The sequence below is a fragment of the Halichoeres trimaculatus genome, unplaced genomic scaffold (assembly GCF_033239565.1).
Source record: "Halichoeres trimaculatus isolate MK-OKI-2021-1 unplaced genomic scaffold, fHalTri1.1 fHalTri1_scaffold_2, whole genome shotgun sequence".
Lineage (NCBI taxonomy): Eukaryota > Metazoa > Chordata > Actinopteri > Labriformes > Labridae > Halichoeres > Halichoeres trimaculatus.
Window position 1 is genome coordinate 15338848 of NW_027437180.1, and position 20970 is coordinate 15359817.

General features: G+C 43.8%; 3 non-coding genes across 3 annotated transcripts; all 3 read left to right on the top strand.

The window, feature by feature from the left end:
• Positions 1-5724: 5724 nt before the first annotated feature.
• On the top strand, positions 5725-5798 carry trnai-aau (transfer RNA isoleucine (anticodon AAU)). The gene has a single exon. It is a non-coding gene; the product is annotated as a tRNA-Ile (tRNA).
• A 349-nt stretch (positions 5799-6147) lies between these two features.
• Positions 6148-6221, top strand: trnat-agu (transfer RNA threonine (anticodon AGU)). The gene has a single exon. It is a non-coding gene; the product is annotated as a tRNA-Thr (tRNA).
• Positions 6222-17646: 11425 nt separating this feature from the next.
• Positions 17647-17720, top strand: trnai-aau (transfer RNA isoleucine (anticodon AAU)). The gene has a single exon. It is a non-coding gene; the product is annotated as a tRNA-Ile (tRNA).
• Positions 17721-20970: the final 3250 nt, after the last annotated feature.

The window sequence follows — 20970 nt, forward strand, 5'->3', positions numbered from 1 at the left end:
TCTAACTTTGGATCCAAAAATTGAGGGGTTTTTTTGTCCCTTTGTGTTTAATAAATGGTGGTCAAAAGGAAAAACCAGCCCTGCTCACCCTTTATATGACCCTTTATATGACCATAAGAAACCTTTTGGCCCCTAAAGTTGCAGGCAGGAGCTGTGTGTCTAATTAGCTCACATGGTCAGAGCGTGGTGCTAATAACGCCAAGGTCATGGGATCAGTCCCCATACTGGACAAGTTGCCCAAGGAAAAAGACTGTCTTCTGGAAACATCCATGCACACAGGTGAGCCCACGAAGCCTTCAAAGAGCAATGAGTTTTTGTCCTCAAAACTCTCTGTGTTTTACTTTCACATCCCTTCATAATTCTGTTTTGGAGGTAGTACAAGTTTCTTTTGAATGGGCAGCATATTTCCATGACCACGTCGCGTAATGTACAAGGTGTCTCACTTTGGATCTAAAAATTGAGGGTTTTTTCGTCCCTTTGTGCTTAATAAATGGTGGTCAAAAGGCAAAACCAGCCCAGCTCACCCTTTATATGACCATAAGAAACCTTGTAGCCCCTGAAGTTGTAGGCAGGAGCTGTGTGTCTGATTAGCTCAAATGATCAGAGCGGGGTGCTAATAATGCCAAAGTCATGGGATCAATCCCCATACTGGACAAGTTGCCCAAGGAAAAAGACTTTATTCAAGAAACATCCATGCACACAGGTGAGCCCATGAAGCCTTCAAAGAGCAATGAGTTCTTGTCCTCAAAACCCTCTGTGTGCTTTTTTTACATCCTTTCATGATTCTCTTTTGGAGATAGTACAAGTTTATTTTGAATGGGAAGCAGATTTCCATGACCAAGTGGCCTGGTGGACAAGGTGTCTAACTTTGGATCCAAAAATTGAGGGTTTGTGTGCCCTTTGTGGTTAATTAATGGTGGTCAAAAGGGCAAAACCAGCCCAGCTCACCCTTTCTATGTATGACCATAAGAAACCTTGTGGCCCCTTAAGTTGTAGGTTGGAGCTGTGTGTCTGATTAGCTCACATGGTCAGAGCGTGCCAATGACGCCAAGGTCATGGGATCAATCCCCATACTGGACAAGTTGCCCAGGGAAAAAGACTGTCTTCTGAAAACATCCATGCACACAGGTGAGCCAACGAAGCCTTCAAAGAGCAATGAGTTTTTGTCCTCAAAACCCTCTGTGTGTTACTTTCACATCCCTTCATAATTTGTTTTGGAGTGGGTACAAGTTTCTTTTGAATGGGCAGCATATTTCCATGACCAAGTGGCGTAATGGACAAGGTGTCTAACTTTGGATCCAAAAATTGAGGGTTTTTTTTGTCCCTTTGTGTTTAATAAATGGTGGTCAAAAGGAAAAACCAGCCCTGCTCACCCTTTATATGACCCTTTATGTGACCATAAGAAACCTTTTGGCCCCTAAAGTTGCAGGTTGGAGCTGTGTGTCTGATTAGCTCACATGGTCAGAGCGTGGTGCTAATAACGCCAAGGTCATGGGATCAGTCCCCATACTGGACAAGTTGCCCAGGGAAAAAGACTGTCTTCTGGAAACATCCATGCACACAGGTGAGCCCACGAAGCCTTCAAAGAGCAATGAGTTTTTGTCCTCAAAACTCTCTGTGTTTTACTTTCACATCCCTTCATAATTCTGTTTTGGAGGTAGTACAAGTTTCTTTTGAATGGGCAGCATATTTCCATGACCACGTGGCGTAATGGACAAGGTGTCTAACTTTGGATCCAAAAATTGAGGGTTTTTTTTGTCCCTTTGTGTTTAATAAATGGTGGTCAAAAGGCAAAACCAGCCCAGCTCACCCTTTATATGACCCTTTATATGACCATAAGAAACCTTTTGGCCCCTTAAGTTGTAGGCAGGAGCTGTGTGTCTGATTTGCTCACATGGTCAGAGCGGGGTGCTAATAACGCCAAGGTCATGGGATCAATCCCCATACTGGACAAGATGCCCAAGGAAAAAGACTGTCTTCTGGAAACATCCATGCACACAGGTGAGCCCACGAAGCCTTCAAAGAGCAATGAGTTTTTGTCCTCAAAACCCTCTGTGTGCTTCTTTTACATCTCTTCATAATTCTGTTTTGGAGGTAGTACAAGTTTCTTTTGAATGGGCAGCATATTTCCATGACCACGTCGCGTAATGGAAAAGGTGTCTCACTTTGGATCTAAAAATTGAGGGTTTTTTCGTCCCTTTGTGCTTAATAAATGGTGGTCAAAAGGCAAAACCAGCCCAGCTCACCTTTTATATGACCATAAGAAACCTTGTGGCCCCTAAAGTTGTAGGCAGGAGCTGTGTGTCTGATTAGCTCACATGATCAGAGCGGGGTGCTAATAATGCCAAAGTCATGGGATCAATCCCCATACTGGACAAGTTGCCCAAGGAAAAAGACTTTATTCAAGAAACATCCATGCACACAGGTGAGCCCACGAAGCCTTCAAAGAGCAATGAGTTCTTGTCCTCAAAACCCTCTGTGTGCTTTTTTTACATCCTTTCATGATTCTCTTTTGGAGATAGTACAAGTTTATTTTGAATGGGAAGCAAATTTCCATGACCAAGTGGCCTGGTGGACAAGGTGTCTAACTTTGGATCCAAAAATTGAGGGTTTTCATCCCTTTGTGTTTAATAAATGGTGGTCAAAAGGCAAAACCAGCCCAGCTGACCCTTTATATGAATGACCATAAGAAACCTTGTGGCCCCTTAAGTTGTAGGTTGGAGCTGTGTGTCTGATTAGCTCACATGGTCAGAGCGTGCCAATGACGCCAAGGTCATGGGATCAATCCCCATACTGGACAAGTTGCCCAGGGAAAAAGACTGTCTTCTGAAAACATCCATGCACACAGGTGAGCCAACGAAGCCTTCAAAGAGCAATGAGTTTTTGTCCTCAAAACCCTCTGTGTGTTACTTTCACATCCCTTCATAATTTGTTTTGGAGTGGGTACAAGTTTCTTTTGAATGGGCAGCATATTTCCATGACCAAGTGGCGTAATGGACAAGGTGTCTAACTTTGGATCCAAAAATTGAGGGTTTTTTTTGTCCCTTTGTGTTTAATAAATGGTGGTCAAAAGGAAAAACCAGCCCTGCTCACCCTTTATATGACCCTTTATATGACCATAAGAAACCTTTTGGCCCCTAAAGTTGCAGGCAGGAGCTGTGTGTCTAATTAGCTCACATGGTCAGAGCGTGGTGCTAATAACGCCAAGGTCATGGGATCAGTCCCCATACTGGACAAGTTGCCCAAGGAAAAAGACTGTCTTCTGGAAACATCCATGCACACAGGTGAGCCCACGAAGCCTTCAAAGAGCAATGAGTTTTTGTCCTCAAAACTCTCTGTGTTTTACTTTCACATCCCTTCATAATTCTGTTTTGGAGGTAGTACAAGTTTCTTTTGAATGGGCAGCATATTTCCATGACCACGTCGCGTAATGTACAAGGTGTCTCACTTTGGATCTAAAAATTGAGGGTTTTTTCGTCCCTTTGTGCTTAATAAATGGTGGTCAAAAGGCAAAACCAGCCCAGCTCACCCTTTATATGACCATAAGAAACCTTGTAGCCCCTGAAGTTGTAGGCAGGAGCTGTGTGTCTGATTAGCTCAAATGATCAGAGCGGGGTGCTAATAATGCCAAAGTCATGGGATCAATCCCCATACTGGACAAGTTGCCCAAGGAAAAAGACTTTATTCAAGAAACATCCATGCACACAGGTGAGCCCATGAAGCCTTCAAAGAGCAATGAGTTCTTGTCCTCAAAACCCTCTGTGTGCTTTTTTTACATCCTTTCATGATTCTCTTTTGGAGATAGTACAAGTTTATTTTGAATGGGAAGCAGATTTCCATGACCAAGTGGCCTGGTGGACAAGGTGTCTAACTTTGGATCCAAAAATTGAGGGTTTGTGTGCCCTTTGTGGTTAATTAATGGTGGTCAAAAGGGCAAAACCAGCCCAGCTCACCCTTTCTATGTATGACCATAAGAAACCTTGTGGCCCCTTAAGTTGTAGGCAGGAGCTGTGTGTCTGATTAGCTCACATGGTCAGAGCGTGGTGCCAATAATGCCAAGGTCATGGGTTCAATCCCCATACTGGACAAGTTGCCCAAGGAAAAAGACTGTCTTCTGGAAACATCCATGCACACAGGTGAGCCCACGAAGCCTTCAAAGAGCAATGAGTTTTTGTCCTCAAAACCCTCTGTGTGCTTCTTTTACATCTCTTCATAATTCTGTTTTGGAGGTAGTACAAGTTTCTTTTGAATGGGCAGCATATTTCCATGACCACGTCGCGTAATGGACAAGGTGTCTCACTTTGGATCTAAAAATTGAGGGTTTTTTCGTCCCTTTGTGCTTAATAAATGGTGGTCAAAAGGCAAAACCAGCCCAGCTCACCTTTTATATGACCATAAGAAACCTTGTTGCCCCTAAAGTTGTAGGCAGGAGCTGTGTGTCTGATTAGCTCACATGATCAGAGCGGGGTGCTAATAATGCCAAAGTCATGGGATCAATCCCCATACTGGACAAGTTGCCCAAGGAAAAAGACTTTATTCAAGAAACATCCATGCACACAGGTGAGCCCATGAAGCCTTCAAAGAGCAATGAGTTCTTGTCCTCAAAACCCTCTGTGTGCTTTTTTTACATCCTTTCATGATTCTCTTTTGGAGATAGTACAAGTTTATTTTGAATGGGAAGCAAATTTCCATGACCAAGTGGCCTGGTGGACAAGGTGTCTAACTTTGGATCCAAAAATTGAGGGTTTTCATCCCTTTGTGTTTAATAAATGGTGGTCAAAAGGCAAAACCAGCCCAGCTGACCCTTTATATGAATGACCATAAGAAACCTTGTGGCCCCTTAAGTTGTAGGTTGGAGCTGTGTGTCTGATTAGCTCACATGGTCAGAGCGTGCCAATGACGCCAAGGTCATGGGATCAATCCCCATACTGGACAAGTTGCCCAGGGAAAAAGACTGTCTTCTGAAAACATCCATGCACACAGATGAGCCAACGAAGCCTTCAAAGAGCAATGAGTTTTTGTCCTCAAAACCCTCTGTGTGTTACTTTCACATCCCTTCATAATTTGTTTTGGAGTGGGTACAAGTTTCTTTTGAATGGGCAGCATATTTCCATGACCAAGTGGCGTAATGGACAAGGTGTCTAACTTTGGATCCAAAAATTGAGGGTTTTTTTTGTCCCTTTGTGTTTAATAAATGGTGGTCAAAAGGAAAAACCAGCCCTGCTCACCCTTTATATGACCCTTTATATGACCATAAGAAACCTTTTGGCCCCTAAAGTTGCAGGTTGGAGCTGTGTGTCTGATTAGCTCACATGGTCAGAGCGTGGTGCTAATAACGCCAAGGTCATGGGATCAGTCCCCATACTGGACAAGTTGCCCAGGGAAAAAGACTGTCTTCTGGAAACATCCATGCACACAGGTGAGCCCACGAAGCCTTCAAAGAGCAATGAGTTTTTGTCCTCAAAACTCTCTGTGTTTTACTTTCACATCCCTTCATAATTCTGTTTTGGAGGTAGTACAAGTTTCTTTTGAATGGGCAGCATATTTCCATGACCACGTCGCGTAATGTACAAGGTGTCTCACTTTGGATCTAAAAATTGAGGGTTTGTGTGCCCTTTGTGTTTAATAAATGGTGGTCAAAAGGCAAAACCAGCCCAGCTCACCCTTTCTATGTATGACCATAAGAAACCTTGTGGCCCCTTAAGTTTTATGCAGGAGCTGTGTGTCTGATTAGCTCACATGGTCAGAGCGTGGGGCTAATAACGCCAAGGTCATGGGTTCAATCCCCATACTGGACAAGTTGCCCAAGGAAAAAGACAGTCTTCTGGAAACATCTATGCACACAGATGAGCCCATGAAGCCTTCAAAGAGCAATGACTTGTTGTCCTCAAAACCCTCTGTGTGTTACTTTCACATCCCTTCATAATTTGTTTTGAAGGTAGTACAAGTTTCTTTTGAATGGGCAGCATATTTCCATGACCGAGTGGCCTGGTGGACCTGGTGTCCAACTTTGGATCCAAAAATTGAGGGTTTGTGTGCCCTTTGTGGTTAATTAATGGTGGTCTAGAGGGCAAAACAAGCCCAGCTCACCCTTTATATGACCATAAGAAACCTTGTGGCCCCTTAAGTTTTATGCAAGAGCTGTGTGTCTGATTAGCTCACATGGTCAGAGCGTGGTGCTAGTAACGCCAAGGTCATGGGTTCAATCCCCATACTGGACAAGTTGCCCAAGGAAAGAGACTGTCTTCTGGAAACATCTATGCACACAGGTGAGCCCACGAAGCCTTCAAAGAGCATTGAGTTTTTGTCCTCAAAACGCTCTCTGGGTTACTTTCACATCCCTTCATAATTCTGTTTTGGAGGTAGTACAAGTTTCTTTTGAATGGGCAGCATATTTCCATGACCATGTGGCGTAATGGACAAGGTGTCTAACTTTGGATCCAAAAATTGAGGGTTTGTGTGCCCTTTGTGTTTAATAAATGGTAGTCAAAAGGCAAAACCAGCCCAGCTCACCCTTTATATGACCATAAGAAACCTTGTGGCCCCTTAAGTTGTAGGCAGGAGCTGTGTGTCTGATTAGCTCACATGGTCAGAGCGTGGTGCTAATAACGCCAAAGTCATGGGATCAATCCCCATACTGGACAAGTTGCCCAAGGAAAAAGACTTAATTCAAGAAACATCCATGCACACAGGTGAGCCCACGAAGCCTTCAAAGAGCAATGAGTTCTTGTCCTCAAAACCCTCTGTGTGCTTTTTTTCACATCCTTTCATGATTCTCTTTTGGAGATAGTACAAGTTTCTTTTGAATGGGAAGCAGATTTCCATGACCAAGTGGCCTGGTGGACAAGGTGTCTAACTTTGGATCCAAAAATTGAGGGTTTGTGTGCCCTTTGTGGTTAATTAATGGTGGTCAAGAGGGCAAAACCAGCCCAGCTCACCCTTTCTATGTATGACCATAAGAAACATTGTGGCCCCTTAAGTTGTAGGCAGGAGCTGTGTGTTTAATTAGCTCACATGGTCAGAGCGTGGGGCTAATAACGCCAAGGTCATGGGATCAATCCCCATACTGGACAAGTTGCCCAGGGAAAAAGACTGTCTTCTGAAAACATCCATGCACACAGGTGAGCCCATGAAGCCTTCAAAGAGCAATGAGTTTTTGTCCTCAAAACCCACTGTGTGTTACTTTCACATCCCTTCATAATTTGTTTTGGAGGTAGTACAAGTTTCTTTTGAATGGGCAGCTGTTTCCATGACCACGTGGCGTAATGGACAAGGTGTCTAACTTTGGATCCAAAAATTGAGGGTTTTTTTTGTCCCTTTGTGTTTAAAAAATGGTGGTCAAAAGGCAAAACCAGCCCAGCTCACCCTTTATGTGACCCTTTATATGACCATAAGAAACCTTGTGGCCCCTAAAGTTGCAGGCAGGAGCTGTGCGTCTAATTAGCTCACATGGTCAGAGCGTGGTGCTAATAACGCCAAGGTCATGGGATCAGTCCCCATACTGGACAAGTTGCCCAAGGAAAAAGACTGTCTTCTGGAAACATCCATGCACACAGGTGAGCCCACGAAGCCTTCAAAGAGCAATGAGTTTTTGTCCTCAAAACCCTCTGTGTGCTTCTTTTACATCTCTTCATAATTCTGTTTTGGAGGTAGTACAAATTTATTTTGAATGGGAAGCATATTTCCATGACCACGTCGCGTAATGGACAAGGTGTCTCACTTTGGATCTAAAAATTAAGGGTTTTTTCGTCCCTTTGTGGTTAATAAATGGTGGTCAAAAGGCAAAACCAGCCCAGCTCACCTTTTATATGACCATAAGAAACCTTGTAGCCCCTGAAGTTGTAGGCAGGAGCTGTGTGTCTGATTAGCTCACATGGTCAGAGCGGGCTGCTAATAATGCCAAAGTCATGGGATCAATCCCCATACTGGACAAGTTGCCCAAGGAAAAAGACTTTATTCAAGAAACATCCATGCACACAGGTGAGCCCACGAAGCCTTCAAAGAGCAATGAGTTCTTGTCCTCAAAACCCTCTGTGTGCTTTTTTTACATCCTTTCATGATTCTCTTTTGGAGATAGTACAAATTTATTTTGAATGGGAAGCAAATTTCCATGACGAAGTGGCCTGGTGGACAAGGTGTCTAACTTTGGATCCAAAAATTGAGGGTTTTCATCCCTTTGTTTTTAATAAATGGTGGTCAAAAGGCAAAACCAGCCCAGCTGACCCTTTATATGAATGACCATAAGAAACCTTGTGGCCCCTTAAGTTGTAGGTTGGAGCTGTGTGTCTGATTAGCTCACATGGTCAGAGCGTGGTGCCAATGACGCCAAGGTCATGGGATCAATCCCCATACTGGACAAGTTGCCCAAGGAAAAAGACTTAATTCTAGAAACATCCATGCACACAGGTGAGCCCAAGAAGCCTTCAAAGAGCAATGAGTTTTTGTCCTCAAAACCCTCTGTGTGTTACTTTCACATCCCTTAATAATTTGTTTTGGAGGTAGTACAAGTTTCTTTTGAATGGGCAGCATATTTCCATGACCAAGTGGCGTAATGGACAAGGTGTCTAACTTTGGATCCAAAAATTGAGGGTTTGTGTGCCCTTTGTTTTTAATAAATGGTGGTCAAAAGGCAAAACCAGCCCAGCTCACCCTTTATATGACCCTTTATATGACCATAAGAAACCTTTTGGCCCCTAAAGTTGCAGGTTGGAGCTGTGTGTCTGATTAGCTCACATGGTCAGAGCGTGGTGCTAATAACGCCAAGGTCATGGGATCAGTCCCCATACTGGACAAGTTGCCCAGGGAAAAAGACTGTCTTCTGGAAACATCCATGCACACAGGTGAGCCCACGAAGCCTTCAAAGAGCAATGAGTTTTTGTCCTCAAAACGCTCTCTGGGTTACTTTCACATCCCTTCATAATTCTGTTTTGGAGGTAGTACAAGTTTCTTTTGAATGGGCAGCTGTTTCCATGACCACGTGGCGTAATGGACAAGGTGTCTAACTTTGGATCCAAAAATTGAGGGTTTGTGTGCCCTTTGTGTTTCATAAATGGTAGTCAAAAGGCAAAACCAGCCCAGCTCACCCTTTATATGACCATAAGAAACCTTGTGGCCCCTTAAGTTTTATGCAGGAGCTGTGTGTCTGATTAGCTCACATGATCAGAGCGTGGTGCTAATAACGCAAAAGTCATGGGATCAATCCCCCTACTGGACAAGTTGCCCAAGGAAAAAGACTTAATTCAAGAAACATCCATGCACAGAGGTGAGCCCACGAAGCCTTCAAAGAGCAATGAGTTCTTGTCCTCAAAACCCTCTGTGTGCTTTTTTTACATCCTTTCATGATTCTCTTTTGGAGATAGTACAAGTTTATTTTGAATGGGAAGCAGATTTCCATGACCAAGTGGCCTGGTGGACAAGGTGTCTAACTTTGGATCCAAAAATTGAGGGTTTGTGTTCCCTTTGTGGTTAATTAATGGTGGTCAAGAGGGCAAAACCAGCCCAGCTAACCCTTTCTATGTATGACCATAAGAAACCTTGTGGCCCCTTAAGTTGTAGGCAGGAGCTGTGTGTCTGATTAGCTCACATGGTCAGAGCGTGGTGCCAATAACGCCAAAGTCATGGGTTCAATCCCCATACTGGACAAGTTGCCCAAGGAAAAAGACTGTCTTCTGGAAACATCCATGCACACAGGTGAGCCCACGAAGCCTTCAAAGAGCAATGAGTTTTTGTCCTCAAAACCCTCTGTGTGCTTCTTTTACATCTCTTCATAATTCTGTTTTGGAGGTAGTACAAGTTTCTTTTGAATGGGCAGCATATTTCCATGACCACGTCGCGTAATGGACAAGGTGTCTCACTTTGGATCTAAAAATTGAGGGTTTTTTCGTCCCTTTGTGCTTAATAAATGGTGGTCAAAAGGAAAAACCAGCCCAGCTCACCTTTTATATGACCATAAGAAACCTTGTTGCCCCTAAAGTTGTAGGCAGGAGCTGTGTGTCTGATTAGCTCACATGATCAGAGCGGGGTGCTAATAATGCCAAAGTCATGGGATCAATCCCCATACTGGACAAGTTGCCCAAGGAAAAAGACTTTATTCAAGAAACATCCATGCACACAGGTGAGCCCACGAAGCCTTCAAAGAGCAATGAGTTCTTGTCCTCAAAACCCTCTGTGTGCTTTTTTTACATCCTTTCATGATTCTCTTTTGCAGATAGTACAAGTTTATTTTGAATGGGAAGCAAATTTCCATGACCAAGTGGCCTGGTGGACAAGGTGTCTAACTTTGGATCCAAAAATTGAGGGTTTTCATCCCTTTGTGTTTAATAAATGGTGGTCAAAAGGCAAAACCAGCCCAGCTGACCCTTTATATGAATGACCATAAGAAACCTTGTGGCCCCTTAAGTTGTAGGTTGGAGCTGTGTGTCTGATTAGCTCACATGGTCAGAGCGTGGTGCCAATGACGCCAAGGTCATGGGATCAATCCCCATACTGGACAAGTTGCCCAAGGAAAAAGACTTAATTCTAGAAACATCCATGCACACAGGTGAGCCCAAGAAGCCTTCAAAGAGCAATGAGTTTTTGTCCTCAAAACCCTCTGTGTGTTACTTTCACATCCCTTAATAATTTGTTTTGGAGGTAGTACAAGTTTCTTTTGAATGGGCAGCATATTTCCATGACTAAGTGGCGTAATGGACAAGGTGTCTAACTTTGGATCCAAAAATTGAGGGTTTGTGTGCCCTTTGTTTTTAATAAATGGTGGTCAAAAGGCAAAACCAGCCCAGCTCACCCTTTATATGACCATAAGAAACCTTGTGCCCCCTTAAGTTGTAGGCAGGAGCTGTGTGTCTGATTAGCTCACATGGTCAGAGTAGGGTGCTAATAACACCAAGGTCATGGGATCAATCCCCATACTGGACAAGTTGCCCAAATAAAAAGACTTAATTCAAGACACATCCATGCACACAGGTGAGCCCATGAAGCCTTCAAAGAGCAATGACTTGTTGTCCTCAAAACTCTCTCTGTGTTACTTTCACATCCCTTCATAATTCTGTTTTGAAGGTAGTACAAGTTTCTTTTGAATGGGCAGCATATTTCCATGACCGAGTGGCCTGGTGGACATGGTGTCTAACTTTGGATCCAAAAATTGAGGGTTTGTGTGCCCTTTGTGGTTAATTAATGGTGGTCAAGGGGGCAAAACAAGCCCAGCTCACCCTTTCTATGTATGACCATAAGAAACCTTGTAGCCCCTTAAGTTTTATGCAGGGGCTCGGTGTCTGATTAGCTCACATGGTCAGAGCGTGGTGCCAATAACGCCAAGGTCGTGGGTTCAATCCCCATACTGGACAAGATGCCTAAGGAAATAGACTAAATTCTAGAAACATCCATGCACACAGGTGAGCCCATGAAGCCTTCAAAGAGCAATGACTTTTTGTCCTCAAAACTCTCTGTGTTTTGCTTTCACATCCCTTCATAATTCTGTTTTGGAGGTAGTACAAGTTTCTTTTGAATGGGCAGCATATTACCATGACCACGTGGCGTAATGGACAAGGTGTCTCACTTTGGATCAAAAAAAAAGGGTTTTTTTCGTCCCTTTATGTTAAATAAATGGTGGTCAAAAGGCAAAACCAGCCCAGCTCACCCTTTATATGACCCTTTATATGACCATAAGAAACCTTTTGGCCCCTTAAGTTGCAGGCAGGAGCTGTGTGTCTGATTAGCTCACATGGTCAGAGCGTGGGGCAAATAACGCCAAGGTCATGGGTTCAATCCCCATACTGGACAAGTTGCCCAAGGAAAAAGACTGTCTTCTGGAAACATCCATGCACACAGGTGAGCCCAAGAAGCCTTCAAAGAGCAATGAGTTTTTGTCCTTAAAACACTCTGTGTGTTACTTTCACATCCCGTCATAATTCTGTTTTGGAGGTAGTACAAGTTTCTTTTGAATGGGCAGCATATTTCCATGACCACGTCGCGTAATGGACAAGGTGTCTCACTTTGGATCCAAAAATTGAGGGTTTGTGTGCCCTTTGTGTTTTATAAATGGTGGTCAAAAGGCAAAACCAGCCCAGCTGACCCTTTATATGAATGACCATAAGAAACCTTGTGGCCCCTTAAGTTGTAGGTTGGAGCTGTGTGTCTGATTAGCTCACATGGTCAGAGCGTGGTGCCAATGACGCCAAGGTCATGGGATCAATCCCCATACTGGACAAGTTGCCCAAGGAAACAGACTGTCTTCTGGAAACATCCATGCACACAGATGACCCCATGAAGCCTTCAAAGAGCAATGACTTTTTGTCCTCAAAACTCTCTGTGTTTTACTTTCACATCCCTTCATAATTCTGTTTTGGAGGTAGTACAAGTTTCTTTTGAATGGGCAGCTGTTTCCATGACCAAGTGGCGTAATGGACAAGGTGTCTAACTTTGGATCCAAAAATTGAGGGTTTGTGTGCCCTTTGTGTTTAATAAATGGTGGTCAAAAGGCAAAACCAGCCCAGCTGACCCTTTATATGACCATAAGAAACCTTGTGCACCCTTAAGTTGTAGGCAGGAGCTGTGTGTCTGATTAGCTCACATGGTCAGAGTGTGGTGCTAATAACGCCAAGGTCATGGGATCAATCCCCATACTGGACAAGTTGCCCAAGGAAAAAGACTGTCTTCTAGAAACATCCATGCACACAGGTGAGCCCATGAAGCCTTCAAAGAGCAATGACTTGTTGTCCTCAAAACTCTCTGTGTGTTACTTTCACATCCCTTCATAATTTGTTTTGGAGGTAGTACAAGTTTCTTTTGAATGGGCAGCATATTTCCATGACCACGTGGCGTAATGGACAAGGTGTTTACTTTGGATCCAAAAATTGAGGGTTTTTTCGTCCTTTTGTGTTTAATAAATGGTGGTCAAAAGGCAAAACCAGCCCAGCTCACCCTTTATATGACCATAAGAAACCTTTTGGCCCCTTAAGTTGCAGGCAGGAGCTGTGTGTCTGATAAGCTCACATGATCAGAGCGCGGTGCTAATCACGCCAAGGTCATGGGTTCAATCCCAATACTGGACAAGTTGCCCAAATAAAAAGACTTAATTTAAGAAACATCCATGCACACAGGTGAGCCCACGAAGCCTTCAAAGAGCTATGAGTTTTTGTCCTCAAAACTCTCTGTGTGTGTTACTTTCCCTTCATTATTCTGTTTTGGAGGTAGTACAAGTTTCTTTTGAATGGGCAGCATATTTCCATGACCACGTCGCGTAATGGACAAGGTGTCTCACTTTGGATCTAAAAATTGAGGGTTTTTTCGTCCCTTTGTGGTTAATAAATGGTGGTCAAAAGGCAAAACCAGCCCAGCTCACCTTTTCTATGTATGACCATAAGAAACCTTGTGGCCCCTTAAGTTGTAGGCAGGAGCTGTGTGTCTGATTAGCTCACATGGTCAGAGCGTGGGGCTAATAACGCCAAAGTCATGGGTTCAATCCCCATACTGGACAAGTTGCCCAAGGAAACAGACTGTCTTCTGGAAACATCCATGCACACAGATGACCCCATGAAGCCTTCAAAGAGCAATGAATTTTTGTCCTCAAAACTCTCTGTGTTTTACTTTCACATCCCTTCATAATTCTGTTTTGGAGGTAGTACAAGTTTCTTTTGAATGGGCAGCTGTTTCCATGACCAAGTGGCCTGGTGGACAAGGTGTCTAACTTTGGATCCAAAAATTGAGGGTTTGTGTGCCCTTTGTGGTTAATTAATGGTGGTCAAAAGGCAAAACCAGCCCAGCTCACCCTTTATATAACCATAAGAAACCTTGTAGCCCCTTAAGTTGCTGGCAGAAGCTCTGTGTCTGATTAGCTCACATGGTCAGAGTAGGGTGCTAATAACGCCAAGGTCATGGGATCAGTCCCCATACTGGACAAGATGCCCAGGGAAAAAGACTGTCTTCTGGAAACATCCATGCACACAGATGAGCCCATGAAACCTTCAAAGAGCAATGAGTTCTTGTCCTCAAAACCCTCTGTGTGCTCCTTTTACATCCTTTCATGATTCTCTTTTGGAGATAGTACAAGTTTCTTTTGAATGGGCAGAAGATTTCCATGACCAAGTGGCCTGGTGGACAAGGTGTCTAACTTTGGATCCAAAAATTGAGGGTTTGTGTCCCTTTGTGGTTAATTAATGGTGGTCAAAAGGCAAAACCAGCCCAGCTCACCCTTTATATGACCATAAGAAACCTTGTAGCCCCTTAAGTTGTAGGCAGGAGCTGTGTGTCTGATTAGCTAACATGGTCAGAGCGTGGTGCTAATAACGCCAAGGTCATGGGTTCAATCCCAATACTGGACAAGTTGCCCAAATAAAAAGACTTAATTTAAGAAACATCCATGCACACAGGTGAGCCCACGAAGCCTTCAAAGAGCAATGAGTTTTTGTCCTCAAAGCCCTCTGTGTGTTACTTTCACATCCCTTCATAATTCTGTTTTGGAGGTAGAGCAGGTTTCTTTTGAATGGGCAGCATATTTCCATGACCAAGTGGCCTGGTGGACAAGGTGTCTAACTTTGGATCCAAAAATTGTGGGTTTGTGTGCCCTTGGTGGTTAATTAATGGTGGTCAAAAGGCAAACCAAACGAGCTGACCCTATGTATGACCATAAGAAACCTTGTGGCCCCTTAAGTTTTATGCAGGAGCTGTGTGTCTGATTAGCTCACATGGTCAGAGCGTGGGGCTAATAACGCCAAGGTCATGGGATCAATCCCCATACTGGACAAGTTGCCCAAGGAAAAAGACTTAATTCTAGAAACATCCATGCACACAGGTGAGCCCAAGAAGCCTTCAAAGAGCAATGAGTTTTTGTCCTCAAAACTCTCTGTGTGTTACTTTCACATCCCTTCATAATTTGTTTTGGAGGTAGTACAAGTTTCTTTTGAATGGGCAGCATATTTCCAAGACCAAGTGGTGTAATGGACAAGGTGTCTAACTTTGGATCCAAAAATTGAGGGTTTGTGTGCCCTTTGTGTTTTATAAATGGTGGTCAAAAGGCAAAACCAGCCCAGCTGACCCTTTATATGACCATAATAAACCTTGTGGCCCCTTAAGTTGTAGGCAGGAGCTGTGTGTCTGATTAGCTCACATGGTCAGAGCGTGGGGCAAATAACGCCAAGGTCATGGGTTCAATCCCCATACTGGACAAGTTGCCCAAGGAAAAAGACTGTCTTCTGGAAACATCCATGCACACAGGTGAGCCCATGAAGCCTTCAAAGAGCATTGAGTTTTTGTCCTCAAAACTCTCTGTGTGTTACTTTCACATCCCTTCATAATTCTGTTTTGGAGGTAGTACAAGTTTCTTTTGAATGGGCAGCATATTACCATGACCACGTGGCGTAATGGACAAGGTGTCTAACTTTGGATCAAAAAATTGAGGGTTTTTTCGTCCCTTTGTGTTTAATAAATGGTGGTCAAAAGGCAAAACCAGCCCAGCTCACCCTTTATATGACCATAAGAAACCTTGTGGCCCCTTAAGTTTTATGCAGGAGCTGTGTGTCTAATAAGCTCACATGGTCAGAGCGGGGTGCTAATAACGCCAAGGTCATGGGATCAATCCCCATACTGGACAAGATGCCCAAGGAAAAACACTGTCTTCTGGAAACATCCATGCACACAGGTGAGCCCATGAAGCCTTCAAAGAGCAATGAGTTTTTGTCCTCAAAACTCTCTGTGTGTTACCTTCACATCCCTTCATAATTCTGTTTTGGAGGTAGTACAAGTTTCTTTTGAATGGGCAGCATATTTCCATGACCAAGTGGCCTGGTGGACAAGGTGTCTAACTTTGGATCCAAAAATTGAGGGTTTGTGTGCCCTTTGTGTTTAATAAATGGTGGTCAAAAGGCAAAACGAGCCCAGCTGACCCTTTCTATGTATGACCATAAGAAACCTTGTGGCCCCTTAAGTTTTATGCAGGAGCTGTGTGTCTGATTAGCTCACATGGTCAGAGCGTGGGGCTAATAACGCCAAGGTCATGGGATCAATCCCCATACTGGACAAGATGCCCAAGGAAAAAGACTGTCTTCTGGAAACATCCATGCACACAGGTGAGCCCATGAAGCCTTCAAAGAGCAATGAGTTTTTGTCCTCAAAACTCTCTGTGTGTTACTTTCACATCCCTTCATAATTCTGTTTTGGAGGTAGTACAAGTTTCTTTTGAATGGGCAGCATATTTCCATGACCAAGTGGCCTGGTGGACAAGGTGTCTAACTTTGGATCAAAAAATTGAGGGTTTTTTCGTCCCTTTGTGTTTAATAAATGGTGGTCAAAAGGCAAAACCAGCCCAGCTCACCCTTTATATGACCCTTTATATGACCATAAGAAACCTTTTGGCCCCTTTTGTTGCAGGCAGGAGCTGTGTGTCTGATTAGCTCACATGGTCGGAGCGTGGTGCAAATAACGCCAAGGTCATGGGATCAGTCCCCATACTGGACAAGTTGTCCAGGGAAAAAGACTTTATTCAAGAAACATCCATGCACACAGGTGAGCCCACGAAGCCTTCAAAGAGCAATGAGTTTTTGTCCTCAAAACCCTCTGTGTGCTTCTTTTACATCTCTTCATAATTCTGTTTTGGAGGTAGTACAAGTTTCTTTTGAATGGGCAGCATATTTCCATGACCACGTCGCGTAATGGACAAGGTGTCTCACTTTGGATCTAAAAATTGAGGGTTTTTTCGTCCCTTTGTGGTTAATAAATGGTGGTCAAAAGGCAAAACCAGCCCAGCTCACCTTTGATATGACCATAAGAAACCTTGTAGCTCCTGAAGTTGTAGGCAGGAGCTGTGTGTCTGATTAGCTCACATGGTCAGAGCGGGGTGCCAATAACGCCAAAGTCATGGGATCAATCCCCATACTGGACAAGTTGCCCAAGGAAAAAGTCTTTATTCAAGAAACATCCATGCACACAGGTGAGCCCACGAGGCCTTCAAAGAGCAATGAGTTCTTGTCCTCAAAACCATCTGTGTGCTTTTTTTACATCCTTTCATGATTCTCTTTTGGAGGTAGTACAAGTTTCTTTTGAATGGGCAGCATATTTCCATGACCACGTCGCGTAATGGACAAGGTGTCTAACTTTGGATCCAAAAATTGAGGGTTTGTGTGCCCTTTGTGGTTAATAAATGGTGGTCAAAAGGCAAAACCAGCCCAGCTGACCCTTTATATGACCATAAGAAACCTTGTAGCTCCTGAAGTTGTAGGCAGGAGCTGTGTGTCTGATTAGCTCACATGGTCAGAGCGGGGTGCCAATAACGCCAAAGTCATGGGATCAATCCCCATACTGGACAAGTTGCCCAAGGAAAAAGTCTTTATTCAAGAAACATCCATGCACACAGGTGAGCCCACGAGGCCTTCAAAGAGCAATGAGTTCTTGTCCTCAAAACCATCTGTGTGCTTTTTTTACATCCTTTCATGATTCTCTTTTGGAGATAGTACAAGTTTATTTTGAATGGGAAGCAGATTTCCATGACCAAGTGGCCTGGTGGACAAGGTGTCTAACTTTGGATCCAAAAATTGAGGGTTTGTGTGCCCTTTGTGGTTAATTAATGGTGGTCAAGAGGGCAAAACCAGCCCAGCTGACCCTTTATATGACCATAAGAAACCTTGTGGCCCCTTAAGTTTTATGCAGGAGCTGTGTGTCTGATTAGCTCACATGGTCAGAGCGTGGTGCCAATAACGCCAAGGTCATGGGTTCAATCCCCATACTGGACAAGTTGCCCAAGGAAAAAGACTGTCTTCTGGAAACATCCATGCACACAGGTGAGCCCATGAAGCCTTCAAAGAGCATTGAGTTTTTGTCCTCAAAACTCTCTGTGTGTTACTTTCACATCCCTTCATAATTCTGTTTTGGAGGTAGTACAAGTTTCTTTTGAATGGGCAGCATATTTCCATGACCAAGTGGCCTGGTGGACAAGGTGTCTAACTTTGGATCAAAAAATTGAGGGTTTTTTCGTCCCTTTGTGTTTAATAAATGGTGGACAAAAGGCAAAACCAGCCCAGCTCACCCTTTATATGACCATAAGAAACCTTGTGGCCCCTTAAGTTTTATGCAGGAGCTGTGTGTCTAATAAGCTCACATGGTCAGAGCGGGGTGCTAATAACGCCAAGGTCATGGGATCAATCCCCATACTGGACAAGATGCCCAAGGAAAAACACTGTCTTCTGGAAACATCCATGCACACAGGTGAGCCCATGAAGCCTTCAAAGAGCAATGAGTTTTTGTCCTCAAAACTCTCTGTGTGTTACCTTCACATCCCTTCATAATTCTGTTTTGGAGGTAGTACAAGTTTCTTTTGAATGGGCAGCATATTTCCATGACCAAGTGGCCTGGTGGACAAGGTGTCTAACTTTGGATCCAAAAATTGAGGGTTTGTGTGCCCTTTGTGTTTAATAAATGGTGGTCAAAAGGCAAAACGAGCCCAGCTGACCCTTTCTATGTATGACCATAAGAAACCTTGTGGCCCCTTAAGTTTTATGCAGGAGCTGTGTGTCTGATTAGCTCACATGGTCAGAGCGTGGGGCTAATAACGCCAAGGTCATGGGATCAATCCCCATACTGGACAAGATGCCCAAGGAAAAAGACTGTCTTCTGGAAACATCCATGCACACAGGTGACCCCATGAAGCCTTCAAAGAGCAATGAGTTTTTGTCCTCAAAACTCTCTGTGTGTTACTTTCACATCCCTTCATAATTCTGTTTTGGAGGTAGTACAAGTTTCTTTTGAATGGGCAGCATATTTCCATGACCAAGTGGCCTGGTGGACAAGGTGTCTAACTTTGGATAAAATAATTGAGGGTTTTTTCGTCCCTTTGTGTTTAATAAATGGTGGTCAAAAGGCAAAACCAGCCCAGCTCACCCTTTATATGACCATAAGAAACCTTGTGGCCCCTTAAGTTTTATGCAGGAGCTGTGTGTCTAATAAGTTCACATGGTCAGAGCGGGGTGCTAATAACGCCAAGGTCATGGGATCAATCCCCATACTGGACAAGATGCCCAAGGAAAAACACTGTCTTCTGGAAACATCCATGCACACAGGTGAGCCCACAAAGCCTTCAAAGAGCAATGAGTTTTTGTCCTCAAAACTCTCTGTGTGTTACCTTCACATCCCTTCATAATTCTGTTTTGGAGGTAGTACAAGTTTCTTTTGAATGGGCAGCATATTTCCATGACCAAGTGGCCTGGTGGACAAGGTGTCTAACTTTGGATCCAAAAATTGAGGGTTTGTGTGCCCTTTGTGTTTAATAAATGGTGGTCAAAAGGCAAAACGAGCCCAGCTGACCCTTTCTATGTATGACCATAAGAAACCTTGTGGCCCCTTAAGTTTTATGCAGGAGCTGTGTGTCTGATTAGCTCACATGGTCAGAGCGTGGGGCTAATAACGCCAAGGTCATGGGATCAATCCCCATACTGGACAAGATGCCCAAGGAAAAAGACTGTCTTCTGGAAACATCCATGCACACAGGTGAGCCCATGAAGCCTTCAAAGAGCAATGAGTTTTTGTCCTCAAAACTCTCTGTGTGTTACTTTCACATCCCTTCATAATTCTGTTTTGGAGGTAGTACAAGTTTCTTTTGAATGGGCAGCATATTTCCATGACCAAGTGGCCTGGTGGACAAGGTGTCTAACTTTGGATCAAAAAATTGAGGGTTTTTTCGTCCCTTTGTGTTTAATAAATGGTGGTCAAAAGGCAAAACCAGCCCAGCTCACCCTTTATATGACCCTTTATATAACCATAAGAAACCTTTTGGCCCCTTTTGTTGCAGGCAGGAGCTGTGTGTCTAATTAGCTCACATGGTCGGAGCGTGGTGCAAATAACGCCAAGGTCATGGGATCAGTCCCCATACTGGACAAGTTGTCCAGGGAAAAAGACTGTCTTCTGGAAACATCCATGCACACAGGTGAGCCCACAAAGCCTTCAAAGAGCATGAGTTTTTGTCCTAAAAACTCTCTGTGTTTTACTTTCACATCCCTTCATAATTCTGTTTTGGAGGTAGTACAAGTTTCTTTTGAATGGGCAGCATATTTCCATGACCAAGTGGCCTGGTGGACAAGGTGTCTAACTTTGGATCAAAAAATTGAGGGTTTTTTTTGTCCCTTTGTGTTTAATAAATGGTGGTCAAAAGGCAAAACCAGCCCAGCTCACCCTTTATATGACCCTTTATATGAACATTAGAAACCTTTTGGCCCCTTAAGTTGTAGGCAGGAGCTGTGTGTCTGATTAGCTCACATGGTCAGAGCGTGGTGCTAATAACGCCAAGGACATGGGATCAATCCCCATACTGGACAAGATGCCCAAGGAAAAAGACTGTCTTCTGGAAACATCCATGCACACAGGTGAGCCCACAAAGCCTTCAAAGAGCATGAGTTTTTGTCCTAAAAACTCTCTGTGTTTTACTTTCACATCCCTTCATAATTCTGTTTTGGAGGTAGTACAAGTTTCTTTTGAATGGGCAGCATATTTCCATGACCAAGTGGCCTGGTGGACAAGGTGTCTAACTTTGGATCAAAAAATTGAGGGTTTTTTTTGTCCCTTTGTGTTTAATAAATGGTGGTCAAAAGGCAAAACCAGCCCAGCTCACCCTTTATATGACCCTTTATATGAACATTAGAAACCTTTTGGCCCCTTAAGTTGTAGGCAGGAGCTGTGTGTCTGATTAGCTCACATGGTCAGAGCGTGGTGCTAATAACGCCAAGGACATGGGATCAATCCCCATACTGGACAAGTTGCCCAAGGAAAAAGACTGTCTTCTGTAAACATACATGCACACAGGTGAGGCCATGAAGCCTTCATAGAGCATTGAGTTTTTGTCCTCAAAACTCTCTGTGTGTTACTTTCACATCCCTTCATAATTTGTTTTGGAGGTAGTACAAGTTTCTTTTGAATGGGCAGCATATTTCCATGACCGAGTGGCCTGGTGGACAAGGTGTCTAACTTTGGATCAAAAAATTGAGGGTTTTTTCG